Source organism: Notamacropus eugenii, chromosome 6, assembly GCF_028372415.1.
Source record: "Notamacropus eugenii isolate mMacEug1 chromosome 6, mMacEug1.pri_v2, whole genome shotgun sequence".
NCBI classification, from domain to species: domain Eukaryota; kingdom Metazoa; phylum Chordata; class Mammalia; order Diprotodontia; family Macropodidae; genus Notamacropus; species Notamacropus eugenii.
This window is the reverse complement of record NC_092877.1, coordinates 121,686,124-121,711,363: the sequence shown is the minus strand read 5'-3', so window position 1 is coordinate 121,711,363 and position 25,240 is coordinate 121,686,124. Positions and strand designations below refer to the sequence as shown.

Below are 25,240 nucleotides of genomic sequence, written 5' to 3'. Positions count from 1 at the left end.
TACCATAACAATCTTTTTTTTATTTAAAAGTTTTTGAAAAATGAATTTACAATTCTTATTTTCATATTAACCTAAAATCAAGGTACAAATGATTTGCAGTCATATACTGCTAATATCAGTCAAGGTTAAGAAGTAATATTAACAGTGTCTCAATCATATTAATTCTAAGTTTGCTTTTGAAAAATTAATTTGAAAGTTATATAGGGATTTATAGCTTTTAATCAAGTCAGTAGAAGGCATTTGTCCTCTGAAAATGTATCATGTGTAGACCTTAAACTCTTACTTGGAAGAAATACATATTACAATGGTAAGAATTCCAGCAGCAATATATATACACTTTTCTCCCAAGACTTCCAAACATATAATGCTATATCAACCTAATTAACACACTGACACACGAATTAAGGAGTATCATGTAAATCTCTGTCCAAAAGTAGAAAGTTTAAGACTCAGAAGAATGCTTGGTGAGGTATGGTCTGCGTGATCTTTAGAAATCTACAATGAGATAAAATGGCTTGGACCAAGATCATCTTAACTATTAAAACGAGAAGAAAATATAAAAGATTTCACTTAGCTACAAACACTATCAAAAGACTAAACTAGAATTGTAGCAAACCCCATTATTTTTAAGAAACAGGGTTTACAAAGCAATCTTGTTTAGACAGCACAATAAAAGCTTAATTTCGAGCGAACAAAATTCAAGGCTTCCCTACAATTGCATTACTTTGATTATGATCTAAGAAGTGATCAATACAAATGAATTTAAAAAATAAAATTGCATGGAACTCATAATATTACTATTTTATTATTTTGTTTGATACTACTAGTGAACAATAACTTTCCCCCTGCATTCCTTTACAGTTTACTATAAGATAGTCACGTTTTTCCCATTAGTGTATTGGAGATAATCTCTCTTCCAGAGTAAAGAAAAGCATTCCATGTACTTCTTCTTATAATACATAGGAGTAATTTTACTTTGCTCTAAATTTAGATATTACTATTCAAGATGAAATGTGGAAGAAATCTTTTAGCAATCCTTTTCTAACAGGAACTACTATCACTACTTATTTCTCTAAGAGCATCCTATGACCTTAGATCATTTGATTGGTAATTGGTTTGAATGGATACTCTTTAGAAACAGAGAAGCTTTAGATTCGTTTTTAATTGAAGCCCAGAACTACTTACTCCTAAATTATTTTCCTGAAATACAGGGCCTTGGAAATCCTAATTAACTGAATTCTTTCTTTCAGTGAATTTTAGTTTTTTATTCTTCTGAGTTTGGTACATAACTCCAATCCATCTGATGACTAATGGAATGCACTGAGTTATTCACTGTCATGAGTTCCCTGATCTTGTGCCTATCAGGAGGGTGGGGTTGAGAAGAAGAGAACAGGAGAAGATATCAGGGAAGGGAAAGGCAAGCTCAAATAATTTACAATTAAGTGGAATTATGCTCATTTTCCTGGGAGTCTCCAGGTCACTTTTCAGAAAAGATCTGTAAGGTGGCTAAATGGGAGTAAACCTTCCTTTCAGAGAGATGAACCAAAGCATATTCTTTGATTTAAATGAAATGAAAATTCCACTACTTCTTTGGAAAGAGGATAACCATGAACTTTGAACAGGAGAATGCTGAACCAAAAGGTTAATGCACATGTGAAGGATGCTTAAGGCCGCATGTGAACAGCAATTTGGTTAATAGAAAACGGGCAGAAGCCATTTTCAATTTTCAAAGCTAACACATACACTACAAGGAAATGTATGATGTCAAAAGGAGGACAATGTTCTGTTATGTTCTGCCTTGGTATAAATTCCTGACGATTGCAAAGCTTCTGCAAAGCACCCAGAAAAATGTCTGCAGCATTCTGGGAATCCTCAAACCAAATAAAGACCACAGCTATGTTGAGCACAAAATTCTGGTCCTATTTCCATTGGTGAAGGATGAGATTCAGTAGTGTATTGTAAAGAGAACAGCCCTTTGGGTCTAAAAATGGAGCTAAGACCTTTTGATCATTTACTCTGATGTCAAAGAAAAAGGTAAATATTTTAAGTACACTTTGAGGACTCTGGTTCTGAAACTTACTCTTCAGTAAGTTTCAATTGTGAGCAACTTTGTATCTCCACAGCCCTGACACAACTATGTCTTCGATACTTACCAAATCAAAGTGTCAGCACTGAATTCTGGGTCTTTGGACCACTTCCAGTTTTAGAGCTCGTTTCTCATTTTCCAAATGAGGAGACTATTTGAATCCCAGAGACATGAAGTCTTCTAGGCACTCAGCAAAGTGGGTAGTAGAGCTAAGGTATCTGAGTAAACAGTCCTACAACATCAAGCTATGATCACAAACCATTTGGGTCAAGTATGTTCTCATAGATGAAGGTTAAAGGTGTTTGAATGACTCTTGGAAATTATATGCTAGGGTGTGAAATAACAGTTGTGGAAGTGGAAAGGATAGATAGGCGATCAAAAGAAAACAGCCAACCAAGATCAAGGGGAATACTGAAGAAAAATTCCATTTGAATTTTGTGTTTTTCTCCTATAACTTAATGTTATTTTCCAATGAGTTTGGTATTGTAGTTTTCCCAGTCTACCTGGACAAAACTTTAACATCAGAAACTAGGTAATGAAAGGACAAAAAATCCCTTAAAGTGCTTCTTTGAGTGTGTCTCATATCATATTATAAGTGCCACTGATTATTCGTGTGCATGTCTTATCTTTCTACATTGACTGTAAACTCATTAAGGATGAAAACTCTCTTACTTATCTTTCCATATCCTTCTGGACTAAATGCTTCGCACATAATAATAGTCATATAAATATTGTTGAATTGTGAAAAGGAGGAGTTTGTTTCAATCTTATATCAGCTAGACTACATTATACTAAGGTGGAGATCTTCCAGCTTCCTTTCTCAAGTCTTCAATACCCCATCCTTAGCTTCAGGTATCATGGGAAATTATGCCTTCTTTTGTTTCTTTCCTTTTCTACCTAGCTTCCCACAGCAAAACAAGCAACATTTGATGGCTATGAAGACAACCGTTGCCACACAGGCAAGTAGGAAGCCAATCACATCCAGGGAGTGGTACTGGTACCAGGTGAGGTCATGGGAAGCAGGTCTAAGGTGCTTAGCACCTTTGTGACGCATCACAAACTCGATCCAGAAGACTGCCCGATCTAGGGGTTTCAAGGGTTGGTCGTGGTGAATTTTTGATAATCTCATAGCATTCTCTTTGTATCTGAAATGGAAACACATACACAAAGCAGAAGAGAGTAAGTCACTTTTTCCCTCTTAGAATACCTACAAAGACATCAGATAGCAGATATTCCTATTTGGAGCTAGTCAAGGACACTGAGCATGTTTCTACTCCAGCCACATAATTATCCTTTATTAAAGATGATCAAGGGAGATGAAGTATGAACCATGTGACAGTGTCTGAAACTGAAAGAATTTATTCTTCTCTTCTCTTTCATCAAATGTTGCAAAACAGAAAATAGGATGCTTGTTATTTATTGATGAAGTTTCTTTCCCTGGGGCATCTGTTTTGTGAATCATATGTGAAAAATCATCACAGGCATAGAACTGGTCAATATCCCTTTCTAATCATATGGGAACCATTATGAACTTCAAGAGCACCAGAAAACAGAGGAATAGGTTTAGCCTGCACTAGTGTCCATAAAATGGCAAAAGACCTAATAGAAATCTTCCATTGGGTTGACTAGACCATCTACAGTTGATGTGTATGGAAAGATGTGAATAGTAGGGTGAGAAGTTGTCAATGTGAGTTTCACTTGGGATAAGGTCATGGCTTTACTGAAATACTTAAGCAACTACTACATTTGGAAATGTTTGTTCAAAAGAGTAATTTTAAAAATTTCTGACCCACTAATATTTTCATTAATTCAATTCAGAACAGTCATTACATGACTATTAGGTGTAATATTCTATAAATATCTTACAGAGAGATTCAGTAGTATGTTGTAGAGGGAAATAGGTGGCCAAAGATGATACCTGCTTTTCAGATGTCTTATTATTTCACTGAAAATAAAGCTCTTTTAAACCAGGCACAGCAGGGCACACCAGGAGGCCCTGCTATTGGAGAGGCTTAGGGTGGTGGATCACTTGAGTTTGGGAATTCTGAACAACAGAAGGGTTCAAGCCAATCTGCATTAAGTATTTGGGTAAATTGTGCCCTCTTCAGTTTCTTTTCTGTTTTACCCACCTTTTGGCAGCAAAACAGGCAGCATTTAGCAACTATGAAGACAAGAGTTGCTAAGTAAGCAAGTAGAAAGCCAATCATGTCCAAGGAGTAAGATGATGAGTGGCATCTAGGGTGCTTAGCATCTTTGTGATGCATCTAAAACCTTATCCAGAAGACAGGTAAGGCTAGGGGTTTTATGGATTGGTAAGCATCAATATGGGAAGACCTTGGGAATAGGGAGCCACTAAGCTGTTTAAGAAGGGAGAAACTGGACAAGGGCAGAAATAAATTTTGTCAATGTTTCCTGCTAATCAGCAATGGGGTTGGTCCTTGAGTGGCTACTATTGTTCTACCCTGGGCAAGATAGGGAGACAGTCTCAAAAAAGGAAAATAGAAACAGAGAGAAAGAAGAGAAACATAAGAAAAGAAACACTTAGAAAATGTGGCATTTAATTAAGAGGAGTGTGGGATCAGGCATTTAGTGTCCCCCACAAATCTTGGAGACTATCTAATCCAACCTCCTAAGAGAGGTGAAATGATTTGTCCTAATGCTACACAGAGGCTTAGTCATTTCAGTCAAGTTCCACTCTTTGTGACCCCATTTGGTGTTTCTTGGCAAAGATACCGGAGTTGTTTGCCATTTCTTTCTCCAGCTCATTTTGCAGATAAGGGAGCTGAGGCAAACAGGGTGATGTTACTCATCCAAGGTCCCACAGCTAGTAAAGGTCTGAGGCCAGATTTGAACTCAAGATTCCAGGCCTGGCATTCTGTAAGGATTCAAACTGGTCCCATGACACCAAATGTTTGTTTCACTGTGCCAATTCCCAGTACTGGTAGATAAGGTTATCACGGGTAAGAAAGCAGTGAATTATAATACTCACGAGGGGTTGTTGATGACTGTCTTCAAAGCATTAAGCATATCTGCAGTTGTCATTGTATGAAAGTCAACGTCAACAGCTGCTCCCTTAGCCTTCATGTGAGCGATGTTATCAGGCTGATCACCAAACATGGGCACACCGATCATGGGAACTCCATGATAGATAGCTTCATAGACTCCATTGGTTCCACCATGAGTGATAAAAGCCTTGGTTTTGGGGTGACCTAGGATAGAAATGGAAGGAGAGGGGATCAGTTTAATTAACTTATGATGCATTTAGAAGAGAGAAGAAAGAATGGACAGCATAAGTCATTGAGGCAGTGGTATTAATGTAACAAACTGGTATAAAAATGGGAGCACTTGGAACTTTGAATGTGTCAGAAAAGAAGGTGAGGTAATGTCTGCATGTTGATCTCTGGGTACAGTTATGATTAGTAAGCAAATGAAAGGAAGGTGGACCACAAAAATCTTACATTGCATCTTTAATAAATGTTTAGAGAAAGTGCACAGAGAGACCCAGAGAAGAAAGTCCTCTTTTTCTGAAGAGTCTCTGAACAATTGCACTTCTTTTTCATGGATTTGCTTGATAGACTATTTCTAGGCAACCCACTCCCCTCTGTTTCCCTGAATACAACAAACACAAAAAGCAGGTCACTTGGAACTTTCTCTCACTTTAATCAACTTGATTCTTGGTTGTCATTTCCAACCCAAGTAAGTAGCCAGGTGGACACTCCACCAGATCTGTTTCCTCTCTTTTTGTTGTGAACCTCTCACAATTTATTTCCCCATGCCCCCACAATTTGAGATGACTTAGAATGTTGAAAGAATCTATAGAGGTAATCTTTAGAGTAATTTTTCTAGAAGGAATTGAACCTCTCATTACAGAGGTTCTTAATCTTTGTGTGTGTGTGTGTGTGTGTGTGTGTGTGTGTGTGTGTGTGTGTGTGTGTGTGTGTTATGGATACCTTTGGCAGTATAGTTAAATCTATGGCCTGCTTATCAGAATAATGTTTTTAAAAGCATAAACTATTAGAAGATTACAAAGGAAACCAATTATATTTAATTACAGTTATCAAATATTAGAAAAACAAGGTGAAGATCCTTTACCTCTTTACCCAAATGTTCTAGCATTTTGATCTGTCCATGGGATCACAGATTTAGAACTAGAAGGGTTCTCAGAACTCATGTAATCCAACTCTTGTTTATTTTACACATGAAGAGGATGAGGCCCCAAAAATCTTAACTAGTTCATAGGAAGTCAGGATTTGAACCTAGGTCCCTTAACACCAAATCCAACATATTGTCACTGTACCATACTTCATTTAATGTAGTAGAAGTTGCAACAAGCAATAGACCTACTGATGGTTTAATAATTTAGCAAATTCCAGTAATTATTATCATCTAAGTTATCTGCTTTCAGAAAGATTAGAATCCTTATGGGAAACCTTTCCCCCCTTAGATAGTAAGAAGAAGGAACATCTGGGAAAGGCTACCTAAGTTTCATAACTCCTTGTATTTAATTCGCAATCTTCTGTCAGCCTGATCAATTATTTCAGTTGTTTTAGAGTTGCCTTAGGCTTTTTAGGGGGTCACTGATAATTTTGATCAAGGATGAATATATAACATAATTCATTCAGGTTTGTTTTTTTTCATAATGCCTTAAGTGACTGCATTGTCCTGAAATTATTCTACATACAATATCAGACCTATGATTTCTTAGGTATAAAAATTTCTTTCACTTAAACACATAATGATCTTTTTTATTGCTTAGTTATAGAGTTGCTTAAGGCTCATAGTGTTCAGTCATTAGTACAGAGAAACTAAATTAATAAGTGTGAGAGTCCAAATTTGAACCTAGGTCTCCCAAGTTCTAAGTCTCTTCACTATACATTAACTCTTCTCTCAAGGTCTCCTATTAATTGGAAATATTTTATAAAATATACCACTGAATTTCTTGGTATGGAGAATTTTCATCAATACTTCACTTCTAAAACTGTTCCAGCACTGACAATGAGGTTCGTAGAGCAGATGGACAACTCCCTCACCCAACAATGGAAGAGAACCAAAAAGAGAAGATTTAATTAATTTCACTACTTCTACACCATAGTCTCACCAAGAAGATCATTCTGAGGAATCCAGTCATAGGTTCTGGTATTTGGACCTAATGTGGCTGGCTTCTTTCCTTGGTATCTCCATAGAACCTTTCAAAAAAAAGGAATAAAATTGCAGTGTGAGCTGAATCATAAAACCAGAAGGAGTTTTAATGAGAATCGAGACCAGCCTTACTGTTCTATAACTGAAGGAAATTAGGCCCAGAGAAAGTAGGTGACAAGAACTTTTAAAGCACTAGCTAGCAATGATACTCTCTATCTATTCTTTTCAAAGAATTTTCATAAACATCCTATTAAGAAGGTCACTGTTGTCATTCCCATTCCCATTTAATAGAGGAGAAAACTGTAACAACCCAGACAGGGTAGGGAGCCAACATAGAATTTAAAGCATCTTCCCTGAGTCAATTGACGGAATTGCATTAGAATGGACAGTGCAAATATTAAATTTACAAAAAAAGTGTATTCTGCGGTCCATCCTAGCTCTCAGCATTGCTAGGAAACAGATTTGCTTTAATGTTTGTTGAGAAAAGCTTACTTATAATAACTTTCTTCAGAAAATATTTTGTTAACCATGTCCCCTGCAGCAAGCATGTTATGTATGTGCAAAACATCATTTAGGTGCTGTTGAATGCAAAGAAAAGATAGTGTCTTGCCCCAAGGAGCCTACAGAAATCTACTGGTGCATGCGATACATATCTAAATAAGCAACAAAAGAAAAGACAAACAAACAAGGAATTAGAGAGAGAAGATAAATGAACACATTACTACTATGAGAGATCAGGGAAGGCTTCACAGAAGAGGTAGTTCCTGAACTGAGCCTTGAAAGAAAATAAGGATTCTGAAAGGAAATGATGAAAAGGCACAGGAGATGGCTAAAGTTGTGAAGTAGCAAGACAATTCCAGGATCAGGGAAAAGCTAGAAATTCAGTTTGGAATTTAGCATTTAGCACCTTCCGGTAGAAAAGTAGATTGGAACTAAATCATGGAGAGCTTTAAATGCCAGGCTGGAGAGTTGGTATTTTATCTTAGAGGCAATAAGGAGCCAGTGAAGAATTTTGAGCAGCAGAGTAACAGGATCAGAAATGTGCTTCAGGAAGATTATTAGGGTAGCTGTGTGGATGATGAATTGAAGAAAGATAACCTGAAAACAAGAAAAATAGAGCCATGTCATGTGGTGCAATGAAAACAATGCTGAACTCGAGCTAGGCAAATACTAGCTCAGACTCTAGCTGTGTGACTGGGCATGTCTGAGTCATTTTATTCTTCCATGAAATGAGGCTAATACTTGCACTATACACTGCACTGGGAAATACTGGAATGAAATTCATTCTTTGCGGAAAGATAAGATAATTTTATTCAGAATTATGTTTTGACAGAAAGTTTCAGGATTCTTTTTACAATGTCAAAAGGAATCACAAAGTTCTAGAGTCTCAGATTTAGAAGGGACCTCAGTGGTCATTTAATCCTTTCTAGTCTGTCTTCTTAGCAATTTACCTGACAATGATCAGCCCACTTTGTTGAAGAACCTTGGTTCTTCAACCTACCACTCTCCAAAACAACTCAATTTGGGATAGTTCTAACCGCTAGTGAAACAAAAATGTTTTGTATTTTAAGCAGCCATGTGCCTTTTTGCATCTTAGTCTTATCTTCTGATACAGGCAGAATGAAGGTATAGCTATGTCATAAGATTGTAGAATTTTAGATCTGGAACGAATCTTAGAGATCATCTAGTCTAATCCTCTCGTTTTACAGAGGAAGAAAATGAAGCCCCAGTTTCTCAGATCACTCCCTCACTAAGTGGCAAAGCCTCGATTTAAATCCAGGTAATCTGAGTTTGAATCCAGGGCTCTTTCCTACCACACTGCCTCCTTCCTGCTATTGCTGCCTACCATATTCCTTTCAGGGACTAAGCTTGAAAAGAGGGAACTGAGAAGGAACGACCAGGTAGAAGGTATTTGACGCTGGAGAACACAGTCTATTCATCAATTCTCCACTCAGCTGAATTCTATTACAATGGAAATATAAAAGACAAGAAATTCCCAACGGTCAGTATTAAGTGATGCTGGGAAACTAAGTTGGACCTAAGTCGTGAACAATTTTAAACATTGAGTCTAAGTCTGAAGAGGCTGTATTTTACCTTAGAGACAATAGGGAGCTAGGATTTCGAGCAGGGGAAATTCTATAACACCAGAAATATTGGGATAGCTCCTTTGAGATTGTTGCAGAATGTATGTTCACCTGTCTTGTTCATTACCCCAAAAAGTCATAGATCCCTGGAATGTTAGAGCTGGAGGGGTCCTCATTTCACAGATGAGGATACTCAGTCAACAGGTTCACTCTGTAGATAAGGTTGTTTTTCTTTTAGGATATATCCAGTTTACTTTCTCAAATTCATGTTTCTATTTTAGGGTCTAGGAAGCTTTCATAAATAAATAGATGGATAGAAATAAAGATGCGGACAGCTACACAATGTGAGATATAGTCAGTGTTGAATGTTTTTTCTGAGCTACATTTTCTTTTTTAATCATTGTTGCAAGGCAGAGATCACTGAGAAGGGGAGGAGAAGGGATATATTTGGGAATAAAATGACATAAAATCAAAGGATATAAATAAAATAATTATGAAAAGAAGACATGGGCCATCTTGATCAGAGCAGGATAATATTCAGACCAAATGATTTTTCATTCCATTCTTGTCTTAGAAAGACTTGGCAATTAAAACAGTAAAAAAAGTTATGATTACTTATTCTAAAACCTTGAATGTATAGAGATTTAAGAAAATATTTTTTACGTTGCCTACATTTACCCCATAATCTTTTCCTTCATCTTTCCACAAAACCATTTCTTACCAAAAACAATTTTTAAGAAGACAGAAAAGGGGAAAAAATCAACAAAACCAATGAACACATTGACAAAAATCCAATGTCATATGCAGTACTCCCTGGGCTAACTGACTTTCCCAGGGTCACATAGTCAGTCAATGTCTGAGAGCCTGACTGCAAGACCAGTGCTCTAGACACTGTGCCTAGAATCAAATGGCATTCATCAAAGAAAAGACTTCGACCTAAGTTATACTGAGTCCAAGTGTTAGGAGCCACTCTAAGTAGCTCTCTAGTTACCCTACCTCACTATATAGAGTTGTACAGTATGCTTTCCCATGCACTAGAACCTGTAATAATGTATGTAGAGTTTTAATATGTTAGGGAACAGAAACAGAAACAGTTTCACTTCATACAGTCCTTGAATTGTGAAACTCACTCAGTTCTAACAAGCTGAATGCTTATTGCTAGGGAAGGAGAGATACCCAAAACTCAATGAGGAAAAAAAAAACCTAAAACCAACAACAACCCCAAATCCACTTAAATCATTACAACAATGACACAAAACACTAATGTATTCAGTATTTTTTCCAGTGAAACAATGCTTTGTGGCTTGCCAACAGGTATTAGTAGGAAAGTAGAAAAATGCTCACCAGCATCACTCAAGTCTTTCCCTAAGTTGATTCTCATACAAATTAGGGTCATTGTGAGTGCTGAGGAAATTCCAAGGCTGCACAGTTTCTCTTCAGTTTTGCTAAGGAGAGTCCCCAAAATGATTTTCAAAGACAGATTTTTATTGGGACTTAAAGGAGTTTTCTGACCATAACTCTAATGATAGTCAAACTAAGAAGGTAACTCACCAGCCTCTGTGCTCTCCTGGTCCCCTTCCTACTCTACCTGCCATCTCCCTTCACCTTCTTTCCTGCCACTTAAACTTCTCCCCATTCACCTGTACTTCTCCATCCTCCTCATCCATGATCATAATTTCTTCTTTCCTGCTACCCCCTCCTAGTATATTGGGATTAGAATCAAAGGACCTGGGTTCAAATTCTCACTCAGTTACTCATTTTCTCGGTGACCTTGGGCTAGTCCTGTTGTCTCTTTCATTTTCTGTTTCTCCATCTGTAAGATGAAAGGGTTGGACTATAGAAAAAGTGGTACTTTGGTTGCGTCTGGAAGGAAGACAAGGCACTTGGTGAGGAAGGAGCGGGGAGTCAGTGCATTCTAATTTTGAAGAGTAGCCAATGCAAAGGAACAGAAACAGGAAAGGGAATCTTATATGTTAGGCGTACAGAAAAGACCAATTTGGCTGGATTGTAGTGCGTCAGATAGAGGGAGATTGTGCAACGCTTTAAGAGCTAAAGAAATTGGGGCAGTTATATGGCACAATGGACAGAACATTGGCCCTCTGCGTTCAAATCTGACCTTAGACACTTACTAGCTGTGTGACTCTGGCAAGTCACTTAACCCCAATTGCCTCCCTCACGTTTTCAATAGAAAATCTTGCTAAGCAGACCCTCTTTCTAAATTTCAAATAGACAAAGGTAGCAGAAGAAGTTTGTCCTTTTTCTCACCTTCTGTGGAATCTGGGCAAGAGCTGCAGCAATCAGGTTACCCTTTTCCTCAGTTAGGTTTTTGACCATTGACCCAAGAGAAAATACCACAATGCCATGCTCCCCAGAGCTCTGGACAAATTTTTCCATTTCCTGTCAAGGAAAGACTGATCATCTATCAGATGGAGAGCAAGAGCTTAAAAAAATCACTTCAATCAAATCATGTTAACGAACACTTATGAAGTAACAAGTCTGTGTTAACCATACTCTGTATATTTACCTCTAAAGTCCTCTTGTGATGCCTTATGGGTACTCTCTTCATTCTCAGACCATGCTAGTTTGCTGAAAAGACTTCAAATAAGGGTTTCATGAGGTCATTCAAACACTTACCTAGCTGTGTTCATTATCAGAGTTGGCTGCCTTTCATTGCTGACAATTATTGCTGGTCACAGCAATTCAAAGACTGCCTACTTAAGTGTAGAGAAGCTGTTTGCCAAAGGGAGCATGTACAGCTCCTGTGAAGTGTTGGCAAACTCCAATGAGAAGGCCTGTGTGAAGTTCTAGAGCTATAAAGTATGGAAACAGATTTGGAAGGGACTTCAAGTTCAATATGCACCTGAATAGGAATCCTATCTCCAGTTTCCTTTCTCTAAGATGCAAGTTGGTAGTGCAGTGGACCTGGAGTCAGGAAGTCCTGAATTCAAATCCAGCTTCAGACACGTCTTAGCTGTGTGACCCTGGGCAAGTCACTTAGCCTCTGCTGTGCTTCAGTCTCCTACTCTGTAAACTGGGGATAACAACAGCATCTATTTCCCAGGTGTGTTGTGAGGATAAAATTATAGTAGTTGTAAAATGCTATGTAAATGCCTCCTACTGCTACTCAGAGTCAATGATCCCTGCTCTTCAGGAGTCTAAAATCTCACTGGGGAGATAAGACAGATCCCAAAATTCAGATCAAAAATTAAATATATAAGTACAAAGCAGGGTTATAAACAAAGAGCTATCAGAAATCTAAAAAGGGAGAAATTATTTCTGGTCAGAGGGAATAGGAAGTTCTTCATGGAGAGGTAAAACTTCCACTGGATCTTGAAACAAATGTATGTACACACGGCACACCCCCACAGTGACTGACTCACTACTAAAACTGTGACCTTTAAAGAACAATCATGATAGAATTAAAAACAAGCTCAGGCTATAGAGCAGGGGATTTATCCTAGATCTATGAACTTGTATTTTAAAATATATTTTGATAACTCTCCATATAGAGAAAGTGAGACTAGTTCTTCCTATCTTGCTCAGGCTAAAAGTGAAATGGTTGCTAATAGGCCAGTCACACTGCTGATGGGCACAGGAACATTGACATTTTCTGTTTCTAGCCTGGAACAGTTTGTCTTTCCTTAGGCAGCCTGGTGACTCCCCTACATCGGGATGAGACTTACTATGGACACCAAGAATTCTTGAACTCGGTGTCCTGCTAGACTTCAGTTTTCCCTGTAGCAGAGATTACTGGCATGTGCCACAGTACCCAAGAAATAACTGAAGTTCAATAAAATTGGTTTCTTTGCAACTCTCTATATTTTATTTTATGTATTTATATATTTAATTATTTGAAAACATTATTCTTAGAGGAGATCCATTGGTTTCACCAGGCTGTCAAGAGGATTCACAACACCAAAAAAGGTTAATAACTCCTGTTATACTGTTATACTTTTATGCAAAGAACTGCAAACTAAAGGAGGGAACCCATCAATTGAGGAATGACTGAACAAATTATAGTATGTGTGTATAAACATATATGTATTCACATGTATATATGTATAAGGGAATATTACTGATATATAAGACATGATGAAGAGGGTTATTTCAGAGAAATTGGGAAGATGCCTAAGAACAGATGGAGAATAAAGTGAGTCAGGAAAGGAGTTTATGCTATGACAACAACCATGTAAGTACAAGTTGTTTTGATCAATTCAGTGACCAAACAAGATTCGAGACAACAAGTGATTAGACATACTACCAACCTCCTGCCTTAGATATGGTGGATTCTGGGTATAAATTGAAAAATATACTTTTTGAACCTGGCCAAAGAGAGGGATTTGTTTTTCTCAACTGTACTTATTTGTGCCAAGGGATTTGTTTTTCTTTTCTTTTTATAGTGAGGGAGACAAGATAGATTTTTGCTCATTTAAAACTATATTTTAAAACATTTAAGAACTGCTATATAAGAGGAAGACTGAAGTTATATTGTGGCCATAAAATTAATCTTGTTTTATAGTTTCACTGTGTACAATCCTTACATATGCAGAGTGGTCAGGAGTTAAAAGTCACTGGGGATTGGGATATTAATTTTCTGTTTGCTCTCTCTGGTTTGCACTACCTTTAAGATAATTTATCTTTGAATATATTCTATGCATAAGCATTCTATGTAGGGCATATAGTCCTACCTCAGGCGAGGACAAAAGCTCAGATTTATAGGGTGCTGGGTTGAGTAGCAGAGTCAAGTGAGCTAGAATATTTTCACGATCATGGTGGAGAGTCTCCATGATACACAGAGTTCTCACAGGCAGAGTTCAAAACTAGTTATAGTGATGTTCATTTCAGCATGGCATGCTAAAATCAACATAGCATGAAGAGGCATTTAAAGAGTTAAGACTTCAGCTTAAGTTCTGCCTTTGATATTTCCTAATCATGGTAGCCTGAGTAAATCATTTACCTCATTATGACTTGCTGTGCACAACTCACCTTCTATTGTTTATGTTTGTTTTCTGCTTTTAAAAAGTTTACAGATAATTCTTCTTGGAAGAAAAAAAAGGAGCAAAATTAAAACTAAGCACTTTTCTTCTCTCTTTGGTCAGTCATCATTGTCCTTTCCACTTCAAGCAGTAAGAGTCCTGTCTCTTTTTTGTGAACTCTTAGAATTCTGGTCATTTCACCTCATTCTGAGACTTACTAGCTGTGTGACCTTGGACCAATCACTTAAACCCTGCCTGCCTCAGTTTCCTCACCTATAAAATGGGCATAGTGATAGCACCTGTCTTCCAGGGGTATTGTGAAAATCAAATGAGATAATATTTGTAAAGCACTTAGCATACATCCTGGCACATAGTAGGTGCTATATAAATGCCCAGACTGACTTGTTTTTGTTATTATCATTTTAGCAAGGGAAGTTGTTAGGTCTTATCCATACTTAAAGAATACCTGATAAATGTGTCAGAGCATAGCGTCTTATCATTTAGCTTCATTTAGGATAATTTAAATGTATCAGAGCATGACACTTCATCACAGTTTAAATGGGGAAGGGTGGTTTGATTGATTTATTAAGTCAAAGCTTGACTGTTACACTTATTTTATTGCTTTTTTAAAAACATCCAAATTCTGATATAATTTTCCACTTCTCACCTACACCAAAATCCTTTAAAACCTCCCTTGTTATGAAAAAAACAATCAAAGAGTCATGTCTGTGTGACATTAAACACATCTAGAATCGAAAACTTTGCCTTCTTTATTAAGGAGGAGAGCAGAATTAAATTTTCATTTTCAAAGTCTCCATGACTGTAATGCATACACAATACAAAGAAAATCAGAAATCTATGCCTGAAAGTATACAGTGAGGTAGTGACAAATGAAGAACTAGACCAGGGGTCTCCACAATCCTAGTTCAGTATCATTGCCCTTGAGTCATCTGGTGGTACATAGACAGAGAGCTGGTCCCAGAGTCAGGAAGTCCAGAGTTCAAACTTGACCTCAAAGACTTGTTAGCATTGTGACCCTGGGCAAGTCATTTTACCTCTCTCCACATTAGTTTCCTGAACTGTAAAATAGGAATAATACTGGCACCTAGAATGTTAGAGTTGTGAGGATAAAAGGAGATATTATTTGTAAATCATTTCACACAGTGTCTGGCACATAGTAGGAATTTAATAAATGTTTGTTATCTCTCTCTCTTCCTTCACTCTAGGCATAGAAAACAAGACATATTTGTAGGAGATTAAAACTTGGAAAACCAAAAGATAGATTTACCTCAGGAAGAGGCTTGGCAGGCTTACAGTGGAGTCCTCCAACAAATTCAAAATTTGGCAAGTATGGACGAGGAAATTCAAAATCCCAGTAAGTCCGAATCAGCCACATTTCAGCTTTTCCCATAGTTTCACATAATGTAGTGGGCCTTCCTAAGGGAAAAAGAAAAAAAGGAGTAAGCTCTGTCATGGATGGCTCAAACCTCTAGGTCAGGGATTCTTAACCTTGTGTGTGTCATGAATACCTATGGTAGTGCGGTGAAATATTATTTGGATTGCTTCTCAGAAGAATGTTTTTAAATGCATGAAACAAAATACATAGGATAATAAAGGAAACTGACCACTTTAAAAATTGTTATCCAAATGAGGTTAAGAATTCCTGCTGAAGCTTACTGGAGGATCTTGAGTTCCTAAGAAAACTTCTGAGTTCCTAGGAGCTCATTTTGTTCAAAAGAAATCTTTCTCATCCTTCTTAATCCAAGTGTCTCCAACTGAGATTATATTCAATCTATCCTGCATATATGCTATTGTTTGTTTATCCTGTGAGATACTGGGATTGTATTTGCCTTTCTTTGTATTCCTGGACCTTATGACAGTACCTGACATATAAGAGACCCTTAATAAATGCTTATTGACTTTACATGGAAAAAGAAAAACCAAAGTACTGATTCAAACAATTTTTTTCAGAGTGATATCCATAATCACTTTTGCTCTTTAAAATTATGGAAATCAAAACTATTGCATAAAAAGTAAGAAAAATTGCCAAGAGCCAAACCAATATGTACAGTCACTACAAAAAACTACCTCAAACTATTGGGGTCATATCAAATCACATAGAATTCTCAAATGTCATTCAAGATGTTCAATTAATTGGCCATACCTTAGCTGTCCTAATTCATCTCACAATGCTTTTTTTTCAACCCTCTTTTTCACCAGGCTCTGTCACTCTAATATATTTGCCATCCCTTCCTTGATCTCATCTTCAGGTTTTTATACTTGTCACCTAGGAATAACAAAAAGTGTGTATATGGGGAAGGGCATAATGCACAGTATTTTTCAAAGTGATTGACCACCATGGTCACTGTACCTTCAGCTTAGGCTAAATACATAAAATGACCCAGTATCAAAATTAAAAAAAAAAAAATTCAGTGACCCCTTACCCCACTGAATTTAGCACTTATTCCTATGAACTTGCTTTTCTGGTTTAAAGATTCAAACTTTAGATCATAAAGTAGTAGTTATAGGACACTTGCCTATGTTTGATAGTTAACTGAGTCATATTGTTAAAGACCAATTCCATTTCTGATCAGAAATAAGTAAACAAAGGCTTCTCATATAACTTTAAACACCAACCCATTTACCTTCAGATAAATATAAAAAATGGTGGAGTGGCTGTATACTTCTGACATGGAAACCATGAAGGAACTCCAGACTTACCTAACACATCACTGTAAAACTGATCCCAATCCTTCACATCAAAATGCTGAAACCAAAAGTCATAATAAAGGAAGAAAAGCATATTTTTCACCCGCTCCATGAATGTCATCTTATCAGTCAATTCTGAGGCAACCACAGGCACATAGGAAGGGGGTGAGGGGAGTCCTCCACAGTATTTTTCATATGTATTGCCAGTAGTGAACCGAAGAGTATAGACAACAGGTATTCCAAGGACCTCAGCTATGAGCTCACCACATGGACTAAAAGGATCTGAAACAACAACATCGTATCTGGTTTCCTTCAATGTCTTCATAAGCTTCTGGTTCAAAACAACACTCTCACAAAACTGTTTGAGAACCTTTGTAAATTCAAAAAATATTTCTTGCATCCGTTTAGCATACTCCCAAGGGAAAAGGTTTGGCAGCTCATACAGCAATTGCTCCATCGATTTGTCAGAAAAAGTAACAAAATCTTCTTTAGTGAATGGCACAGGATAAACCTCAAAGTTGAGAAGAGATGCTTCGGTAGGATCAACAAGAATGGAAGCTGTAGATGTCAGCACAGTCACCTCATGGCCCCTCTGTGCCAGCTCATCTAGAATGATCTTCATATTTATCCAATGACTATATTCCATAGGCCATGCTAGGATCTTCCCACAGGAACCACAGCTAAAGCAACACAGCTGTAGCAGCAAAAGAGCTGCAGCCCTCTTCTCAGATCTCATGGTTGTGCCTTTTTGGAATCTCTAGCTTCCTCCTATCATGTGCTCTAGGTTATATATTGACAAAGAAGTTAAAGTGTAATTGAGATCTGTCAAGTCCTTATCAAAAAGAAAATCCTTAGTCATATCCACTGTTGGCAAAAGGGAGGCGGAGTTGTGAGGAGATTGATATATAGCAATCAGTTTAGCGTCAAAGTAGGACATTCAGTTAACTGTGCAAGTCTTTAGTCCAAAGAATGTTGAACATTCACCTCCTATGTCGCCACTGTAACCAAGAGGTTTCTTCAGGGACTGTGGAATGGTTTTACTTATTCAACTTTTAAAAGATAATTCCATTTCCTTTTTTACGCCCACAGGAGTATATTTCATATAAAAGGGCATTAATGATGAAGATGTCTGGACTATCTTTGTCCTTGAATGTCCAGATCGAGTAGCTGACTAGCATTGACTCCTTACTATGCCAGAGAAAATTTGCTGATTTATTTCTAAGACATCCTTTTGTAATTGTTATTGGGTTAGAGGGGTTTGGGGTACAGTGAAGGCTAATTTCTGACCCCATTGGGGGAGCTCCTGTTGGAAACAATTTATTGCTTCAAACCTTATATCTTTTAAGACTTGGGTCTGACAGTTTTCCCTTGATTATCATGGACTTGATTTCATGGACTGTGACCTGGTATCTATATTTGGGATTAGCTTCTTTCCAACGATATTCAGCAACAAATGTTTGCAATATGGCTTTGTCTCAATGAGTTTTAAGATAATTTTCCCTGATTCCCAAGGGCATCTGGCCTCACTCATAGGGTGGTCTCTCCAATGGTGCTTCACATCGTTGGAAATATTCATACCAGCTCACATTTCTTGTTCCACTGGATCTGCCCATCCCTTCACTTGAGCCAACACATCAAGCAACCCTTTTGTGCTGTATCCCTAAAGAGCTGAAATTATATTTTGTAGGTACTACACAATGACAAGGAGTCTGAAAAGGACATTGTACTAATGCAAACCCAGAATGTCCTCAAGTAGTTGGTAGAACCATTCCATTCCTTTTGTTTGTGAATCGTAGGTGGAAGTAAAGCAGTTCTAGAATTGAAGATATACAATAAATGCTTAAAGGGTAAAATAATAAAAATAAATAAAATTTTAAAATTAAAAAAGTTCTACCTTTAAGAACTCTGTTCTTGGCTGTCAACTAACATGCCCTGTGTCAGTGTTTATGATATTCTGATTCTACACTTGTTCTACTAAACAGCAATTTTCTTTTTCCTGTTTGATGGTCATTTTTACTCCAAAATCTTGATCTCTTCCATCAGGTGAGAAAGCTGAGCCATTGAATTCTCCCAGGTAAGGAATTTCTCCCAGTTCTCTAGCCTTCAACAACCTTCATACTGTCCCAATTGGTTGGGAAGTATTTTTTGCTTAGAACTATAAACAACAGCCCAGACAACCTGACCTTGCAACTTGTGGATTCCTTTTCCCATTTCTTTGTTGGTTTTTGAGGGGTGCCAAATTTTCTTGTTTACTATGTAGACGATGTCAGATGTTATGGAGGCAGCCTCAAATTAGCAAGCCCTATGCTCCAAACTCTCCTCTGGCACATACAGGCTGCACACACAAGGCTGCTTCAGTCTAGAAGTCACCATTCTAGGTGACTCGAACTCTTTAAGTTCCAGAGAAGGGGCATTGTTAGAGGGGGTTTCCTAAACTAGGGAAGTCACATGTCCTGCCACTATCCCCGTTCATATCACATGTTCTGCCCAAATCTGTAAAAATCCAAAAAGGTCGAAGTGTCTATGCCAATCAGTTAAGGCACTGGTGCCTTGAGTGGCAAGTGTACCTCCAGCTTAGACCACGTATATAGAGATAACAAATATCAAATTTAAAAAAAAAAAACACTCCTCCCTAAATAATGGCATTTAGCTATTATTTCTATGAACCTATTTTTCTGCTTTAAAGATTTAGACATTAGCACACAGAAAAGCAGTTATAGGGTACGTACCTATGTTACATAGTTAACTAAGTCATATTCTTAAAGACCAATTCCATTTCTTATCAGAAATAAGTAAGTAAAGGAATTTCATAACTTTAATTACCAACCTATTTACCTACACATATATACAAAATGGGGGAGTGACTGTATAATCCTGACATGTAAACCATGAAGGAATCCCAGCCTTACTTAACACATCACTGTAAAACTGATCCTAATCCTTCACATCAAAATTCTGAAAGCTAAAGTCAAAATAAAGGAAGGAAAGCATATTTTTCACCCTCTCTATGAATGTCATCTTGTCAGTCAATTCTGTCAAGAACACAGGCACACAGGAAGGGAGAGAAGGGAGTCCTCCAGATTATTTTTCATATGTATTGCCAATAGTGAACCAAAGAGTAGATAATAGGTATTCCATGCACCTCAGCTATGAGCTCAGCACAAGGACCAATAGCATCTGAAACAACAACATCATATCTGGCTTCCTTCAATGTCTTCATGAGTTTCTTGTTCAAAACAAGACACTCAAAAAGCTGTTTGAGAACCTTTGAAAATTCAAAAAACACATCTTGCATCTTTTGTAGCATATTCCCAAGGAGAAAATCTTGGCAACTCATACACACATTCCTTAATCCAGTTTTCAAAATGATTAACAACATCTTCTTTAGTGAATTACACAGAATAAACTTCAAAGTTAAGAAGAGATATTTTGGTAGAATCAGTAAGAATGGAAGCCGTAGATGTCAGTACAGTAACCTCATGGCCCCTCTGTGTCAGCTCATCCAGGATGGTCTTTCTTTATATTGATCCAGTAACTTCACTCTGTCAGCCACACCAGGACCTTCCCACAGGGCCCACAGCTAAAACAACACAGCTGCAGCAAAAGAGCTGCAGCTCACTTCTCAGATCTCACAGTTTTGCCTTTTCAGATTCACTATCTTCTCCTATAAGGTACAATGCATTATATGAGAAAGGAATTGACCAAGAAGTTAAAATGTAATTGAAATTTGTCAAGTCCTTAAACAAAAAGCAAAACCCTGGTCAGAGCCATTGATGGAAAATGGAGGCTGATTTGGCAGGAGATTAATGCATGTCATGAACTTTAGTGTCAAAGAAGGACATTTAGCTAATTGCACAAAAGTGCATTCCAAAGTTGAACTTTCACCTCCTGTGTTGCCAATCTAATCCAGAAGATTCTTCATGGACTGTGGAATAATTCTACCTTTTACGTATTTTTACAAGTGCAGATTTTATACTGAAAGTACATGAATGGTCAGGCTGTCTTCATTATCTTTGTCACTGAATATCCAGATGGAATAACTGACGAACATGGGCTCCTTGCTATGGCAAAGAAAAATTGGTGATGACTTTTTAAGAAATCCTTCTGTAGTTATTATTTGGTTAGAGGGGGTTGGGACCCAGTGCAGACCAATTTCAGATCTCATTTGGGGAACTCTCATTGGAAACTCTTTCTGTAATGTTTCAAAACTTGTGGCCTTTAAAAACTGGTCCTGACAGTGTTTCCTTGATTATCAAGGACTTGAGTTCATGGACTATGACCTGGTATCTAATATTTGGGAACAGTCTCTTTCTAACACCCCAGGTAATCTAATTAATAAAATTCTCTCATTGCAGCTGAACTTGATATTCTGGAAGCAATGTTTGCAAGTTTGCTTTGTCTCACTGTGATTTCAGTTGATTTTTCATGATTCCAATGGGTATCTCTCCTCACACATAGGGTGGTCTCTGTAGTTGTTTCCCATATTGGTGAAAATATTCCTACGAGGTCATATTTCTTGTTCCACTGGGCCTGTCCAGCCTTTCACTGGAGCTAATACATCAGGTATCCCTTTTGGGCTGAATCCTGAGAATTGGAGTCGTGTGTTGTAGGTACTACAAAATGACAGGGAGTCTGAAAGAGATATTCTACTTATGCACAAACACAATGGCCTTAAGTAGTTGGTGGAACCATTCCACAACTTGTGCTTGTGAATTGTAGGTGAAAGTATGGCACTTTTAGAATTGAAGATCTGCCAACAAATGCTTAAAGTGAGGGTTAAAAAAAGAAAATTCGACTTTGAGAACCATGTTCTGGGTGGTCAACTATCATGCCCTGTATCAAAGTTTGTGAAATTCTGTGTCTGTCCTCCTAACAAGCAGTAATTTTCTTTTTCCTGTTTGATGGTGATTCTTTTTCCATCCTGCTATACTCCTCCATGTGAGAAAGCTGAACCACTGGCTTCTCCCAGGTAAGGAATCTCTCCTAACTTCATAGCCTTCAAAAATCCTCAAACTTTCCTGACTGGTTGGGAAGTATTTTTGCATGGAATGCTAAAGAAAGCCAATACAACCTGACATTATAACTTGTGGAATCATTTTCTCATTATTTTTCCTGGTTTTGAGGACTGACAGGCAAATTTTCCTCTTTAACATATAAGCAGTGCTATATAGTATGGAGAGACAGGAAGCCCTATGCTCAAGCCTCTCCTCTGGCATACAGGCTGCACATTCAAGGCTACGTCAGCCTAGAAGTCATTTTTTTTCTAGGATACATGAATTCTTTCAGGTGCAGAAAAAGGGCATTGCTAGAGAGAATTTCTATATACCATGTACTGCAGTTTCTTATACTAATGAAGTCACAGTTCCTGTCACTATCTCTATCCATTGTGAAAGTGCTGCCTGAGGGTGTTAAAAACTGGGAAGGTAAAAGGTTCGATGACAATCAGCGAAAGCACTGGCTCCTTAGTGGCCAATGTACCTTCACCTTGGGCCACATATATTGAACATGCGATAGCAAATTTAAAAAAAAAAAAAAACACTCTCGTCTCCCAAATAATGGTATTTAGCCAGTATCAATGAACCTATTTGTCTGCTTTAAAAATTCAAATTTTAGCTTACCTAGTATCAATAATAGGGCAATAGCCTGTATTTCATAGTTAACCAAGTGACATTGTTAAAGACAAATAATATTTCTTATTAGCAACAAGTAAACAAAGAATTCTCATAACTTTAAACACCAACCCATTTACCTTCAGATATATACAAAATGGTGGAGTGGCTGTATACTTCTGACATGTAAACCATGAAGGAACCACAGGCTTACCTAACACATCACTGTAAAACTGATCCCAATCCTTCACATCAAAATTCTGAAACCAAAAGTCATAATAAAAGAAGAAAAGCATATTTTTCACCCTCTCCATGAATGTCATCTTGTCAGTCAATTCTGTCAAGACCACAGGCACATAGGAAGGAGGGGAAGGGAGTCCTCCACAGTATTTTTCATACGTATTGCCAATAGTGAACCAAAGAGTAGATAATAGGTATTCCATGCACCTCAGCTATGAGCTCAGCACAAGGACCAATAGCATCTGAAACAACATCATATCTGGCTTCCTTCAATGTCTTCATGAGTTTCTTGTTCAAAACAACACACTCAAAAAGCTGTTTGAGAACCTTTGAAAATTCAAAAAACACATCTTGCATCTTTTGTAGCATATTCCCAAGGTGAATGTCTTGGCATCTCATAAGCCCATTCCTTTATCCATTTATCAAAATAATTAACAACATCTTCTTTGGTGAATGACACAGGATAAACCTCAAAGTTGAGAAGGGATGCTTTTGTAGGATCAACAAGAATGGAAGCCGTAGATGTCAGGACAGTCACCTCATGGCCCCTCTGTGCCAGCTCATCCAGGATGGTCTTTATATTCATCCAGTGACTGTACTCTGTAGGCCACACTAGGACCTTCCCACAGGACCCACAGCTGAAGCCACACAGCTGCAGCAGCAAAAGAGCTGCAGCCCATTTCTCAGATCTCATGGTTGTTCTTTTTCAGAACCACTAACTTCCCTGTCAGATGCGATGGGTTATATCACAAAAGGAGTTTACAAAGAAGTTAAAATGTAATTGGTATCTGTCAAGTCCTGATCCAAAAAAGAAAATCCTTAGTTATAGATATGGGTGGAAAAGGGAGACAGATTTGGCAAGAGATCAATACATGGCATGAACTTTAGGGTCAAAGGAGGACATTTCACAGATTGCACAAAAGTCTTCATTATAAACAAAGCTGAACTTTTGTTGAGGGCCAGGGTGGAGTGCTGTTGATAAGATCAAAAAAGACCTTTCAGGGAAACTGTTCTTTGAGACTATGCTCCTTATCATCCACAATGGCTCTCCATGGCCCCCAGATGTTGCTGACCCCTTGAGACAAACAAGAGAATTACAGAAAACAAGGGATATATAAAATAGATGCCCTCTAGGGTCACAGTCTGATTAAATCAGTCTTATCAGACCGATTAATCACTAGGGCTGGAGACAAGCAGAAGGTCACTTAGGCTTGCATTTTCTGTCTGTAAATACCTGGGCCCTCAGATCAATAAATGGAGTCTGTCTTTCTTATCTCACCTCCTGAGTCTTTCTTCTTCACCACATCACCCTGTGGGGACGAAGGTGGTCCGCTACAAACATTCAACTCTTGTGTTGCCTCTCTAATCAAGAGTTTTCTTTAGGGACTGGGGAACGGTTTTACTTACTCAGGTTTTACAAGATAACTCCATTTCCTTTCATACTGAAAGTGCATGAATGGTGAAAGCATATTGATTGTCCTTGAATGTCCAGATGGAGAACTGACTAGCACTGGCTCCTTGCAATGCCAGAGAAAAGTTGGCGATGAATTCTTAAGACATTCTTCTGTAGTTGTTACTGGGTTAGAGGGGGTTGGGGTCCAGTGAAGGCCAATTTCAGATCTCATTAGGGGAGCTCCTGTTGGAAAATCTTTCTCAAATGCTTCAAATTTTGTGTCCTTTAAGACCTGGGCCTGGTAGTCTTCCCAGGATTATCATGAACTTGAGTTTATGGACTGTGACCAGGTACCTAATATTTGGGAATAGCATCTTACCAACGTACCATGTGATCTCATTAATAATTATCTCCTGTTCTAGCTATATTTGATGTTCTGGAAAACATATTCACAGTTTGGCTCTGTCTCCCAGGGTTTTCAGATGATTTCCATGATTTCAAAGGGTATCTGTCGTCTCTCATAGGGTGGTCTCTGTAGTAGTGTTGCACATTGTTGGAAACATTCCTATTATGGGTGGAAACATTCTTCTTCTACTGGGCCCACCTACCCCTTCACTGGAGCAAATACATCAGGCACCCTTTTTGGGCTGAATCACTGAAGAATTGGAGTCATGTTTTATATGTAGTACAAAATGACAAGGAGTCTGAAAGGGAAATTCAGCTAATGCATGCACACATAGAATGGCCCTAAGTAGTTGGTGGAACCATTCCACACCTTCTGTTTCTGAGTTGTAGGTGGAAGTATGGCAATTCTAGAATTGAAGATCTGCAACAAATGCTTGAATGGTGGGTTAATTAAAAAAGAAAGTTCTATTTTGAGAACTATGTTCTGCATTGTCAACTAACATGCCCTATTTTAAAGTTTATGAAGTTCTGATTCTATACTTCTTCTACTAAGCAGTAAATTTTCTTTTTCTTGCTTCATGGTTATTCTTTCTCCATCC

General features: G+C 37.8%; 1 pseudogene; it reads right to left on the bottom strand.

Moving 5' to 3' along the window:
- Window positions 1-23,552, bottom strand: LOC140511749 (UDP-glucuronosyltransferase 2B31-like; annotated as a pseudogene).
- Between the last annotated feature and the right edge of the window lie 1,688 nt (window positions 23,553-25,240).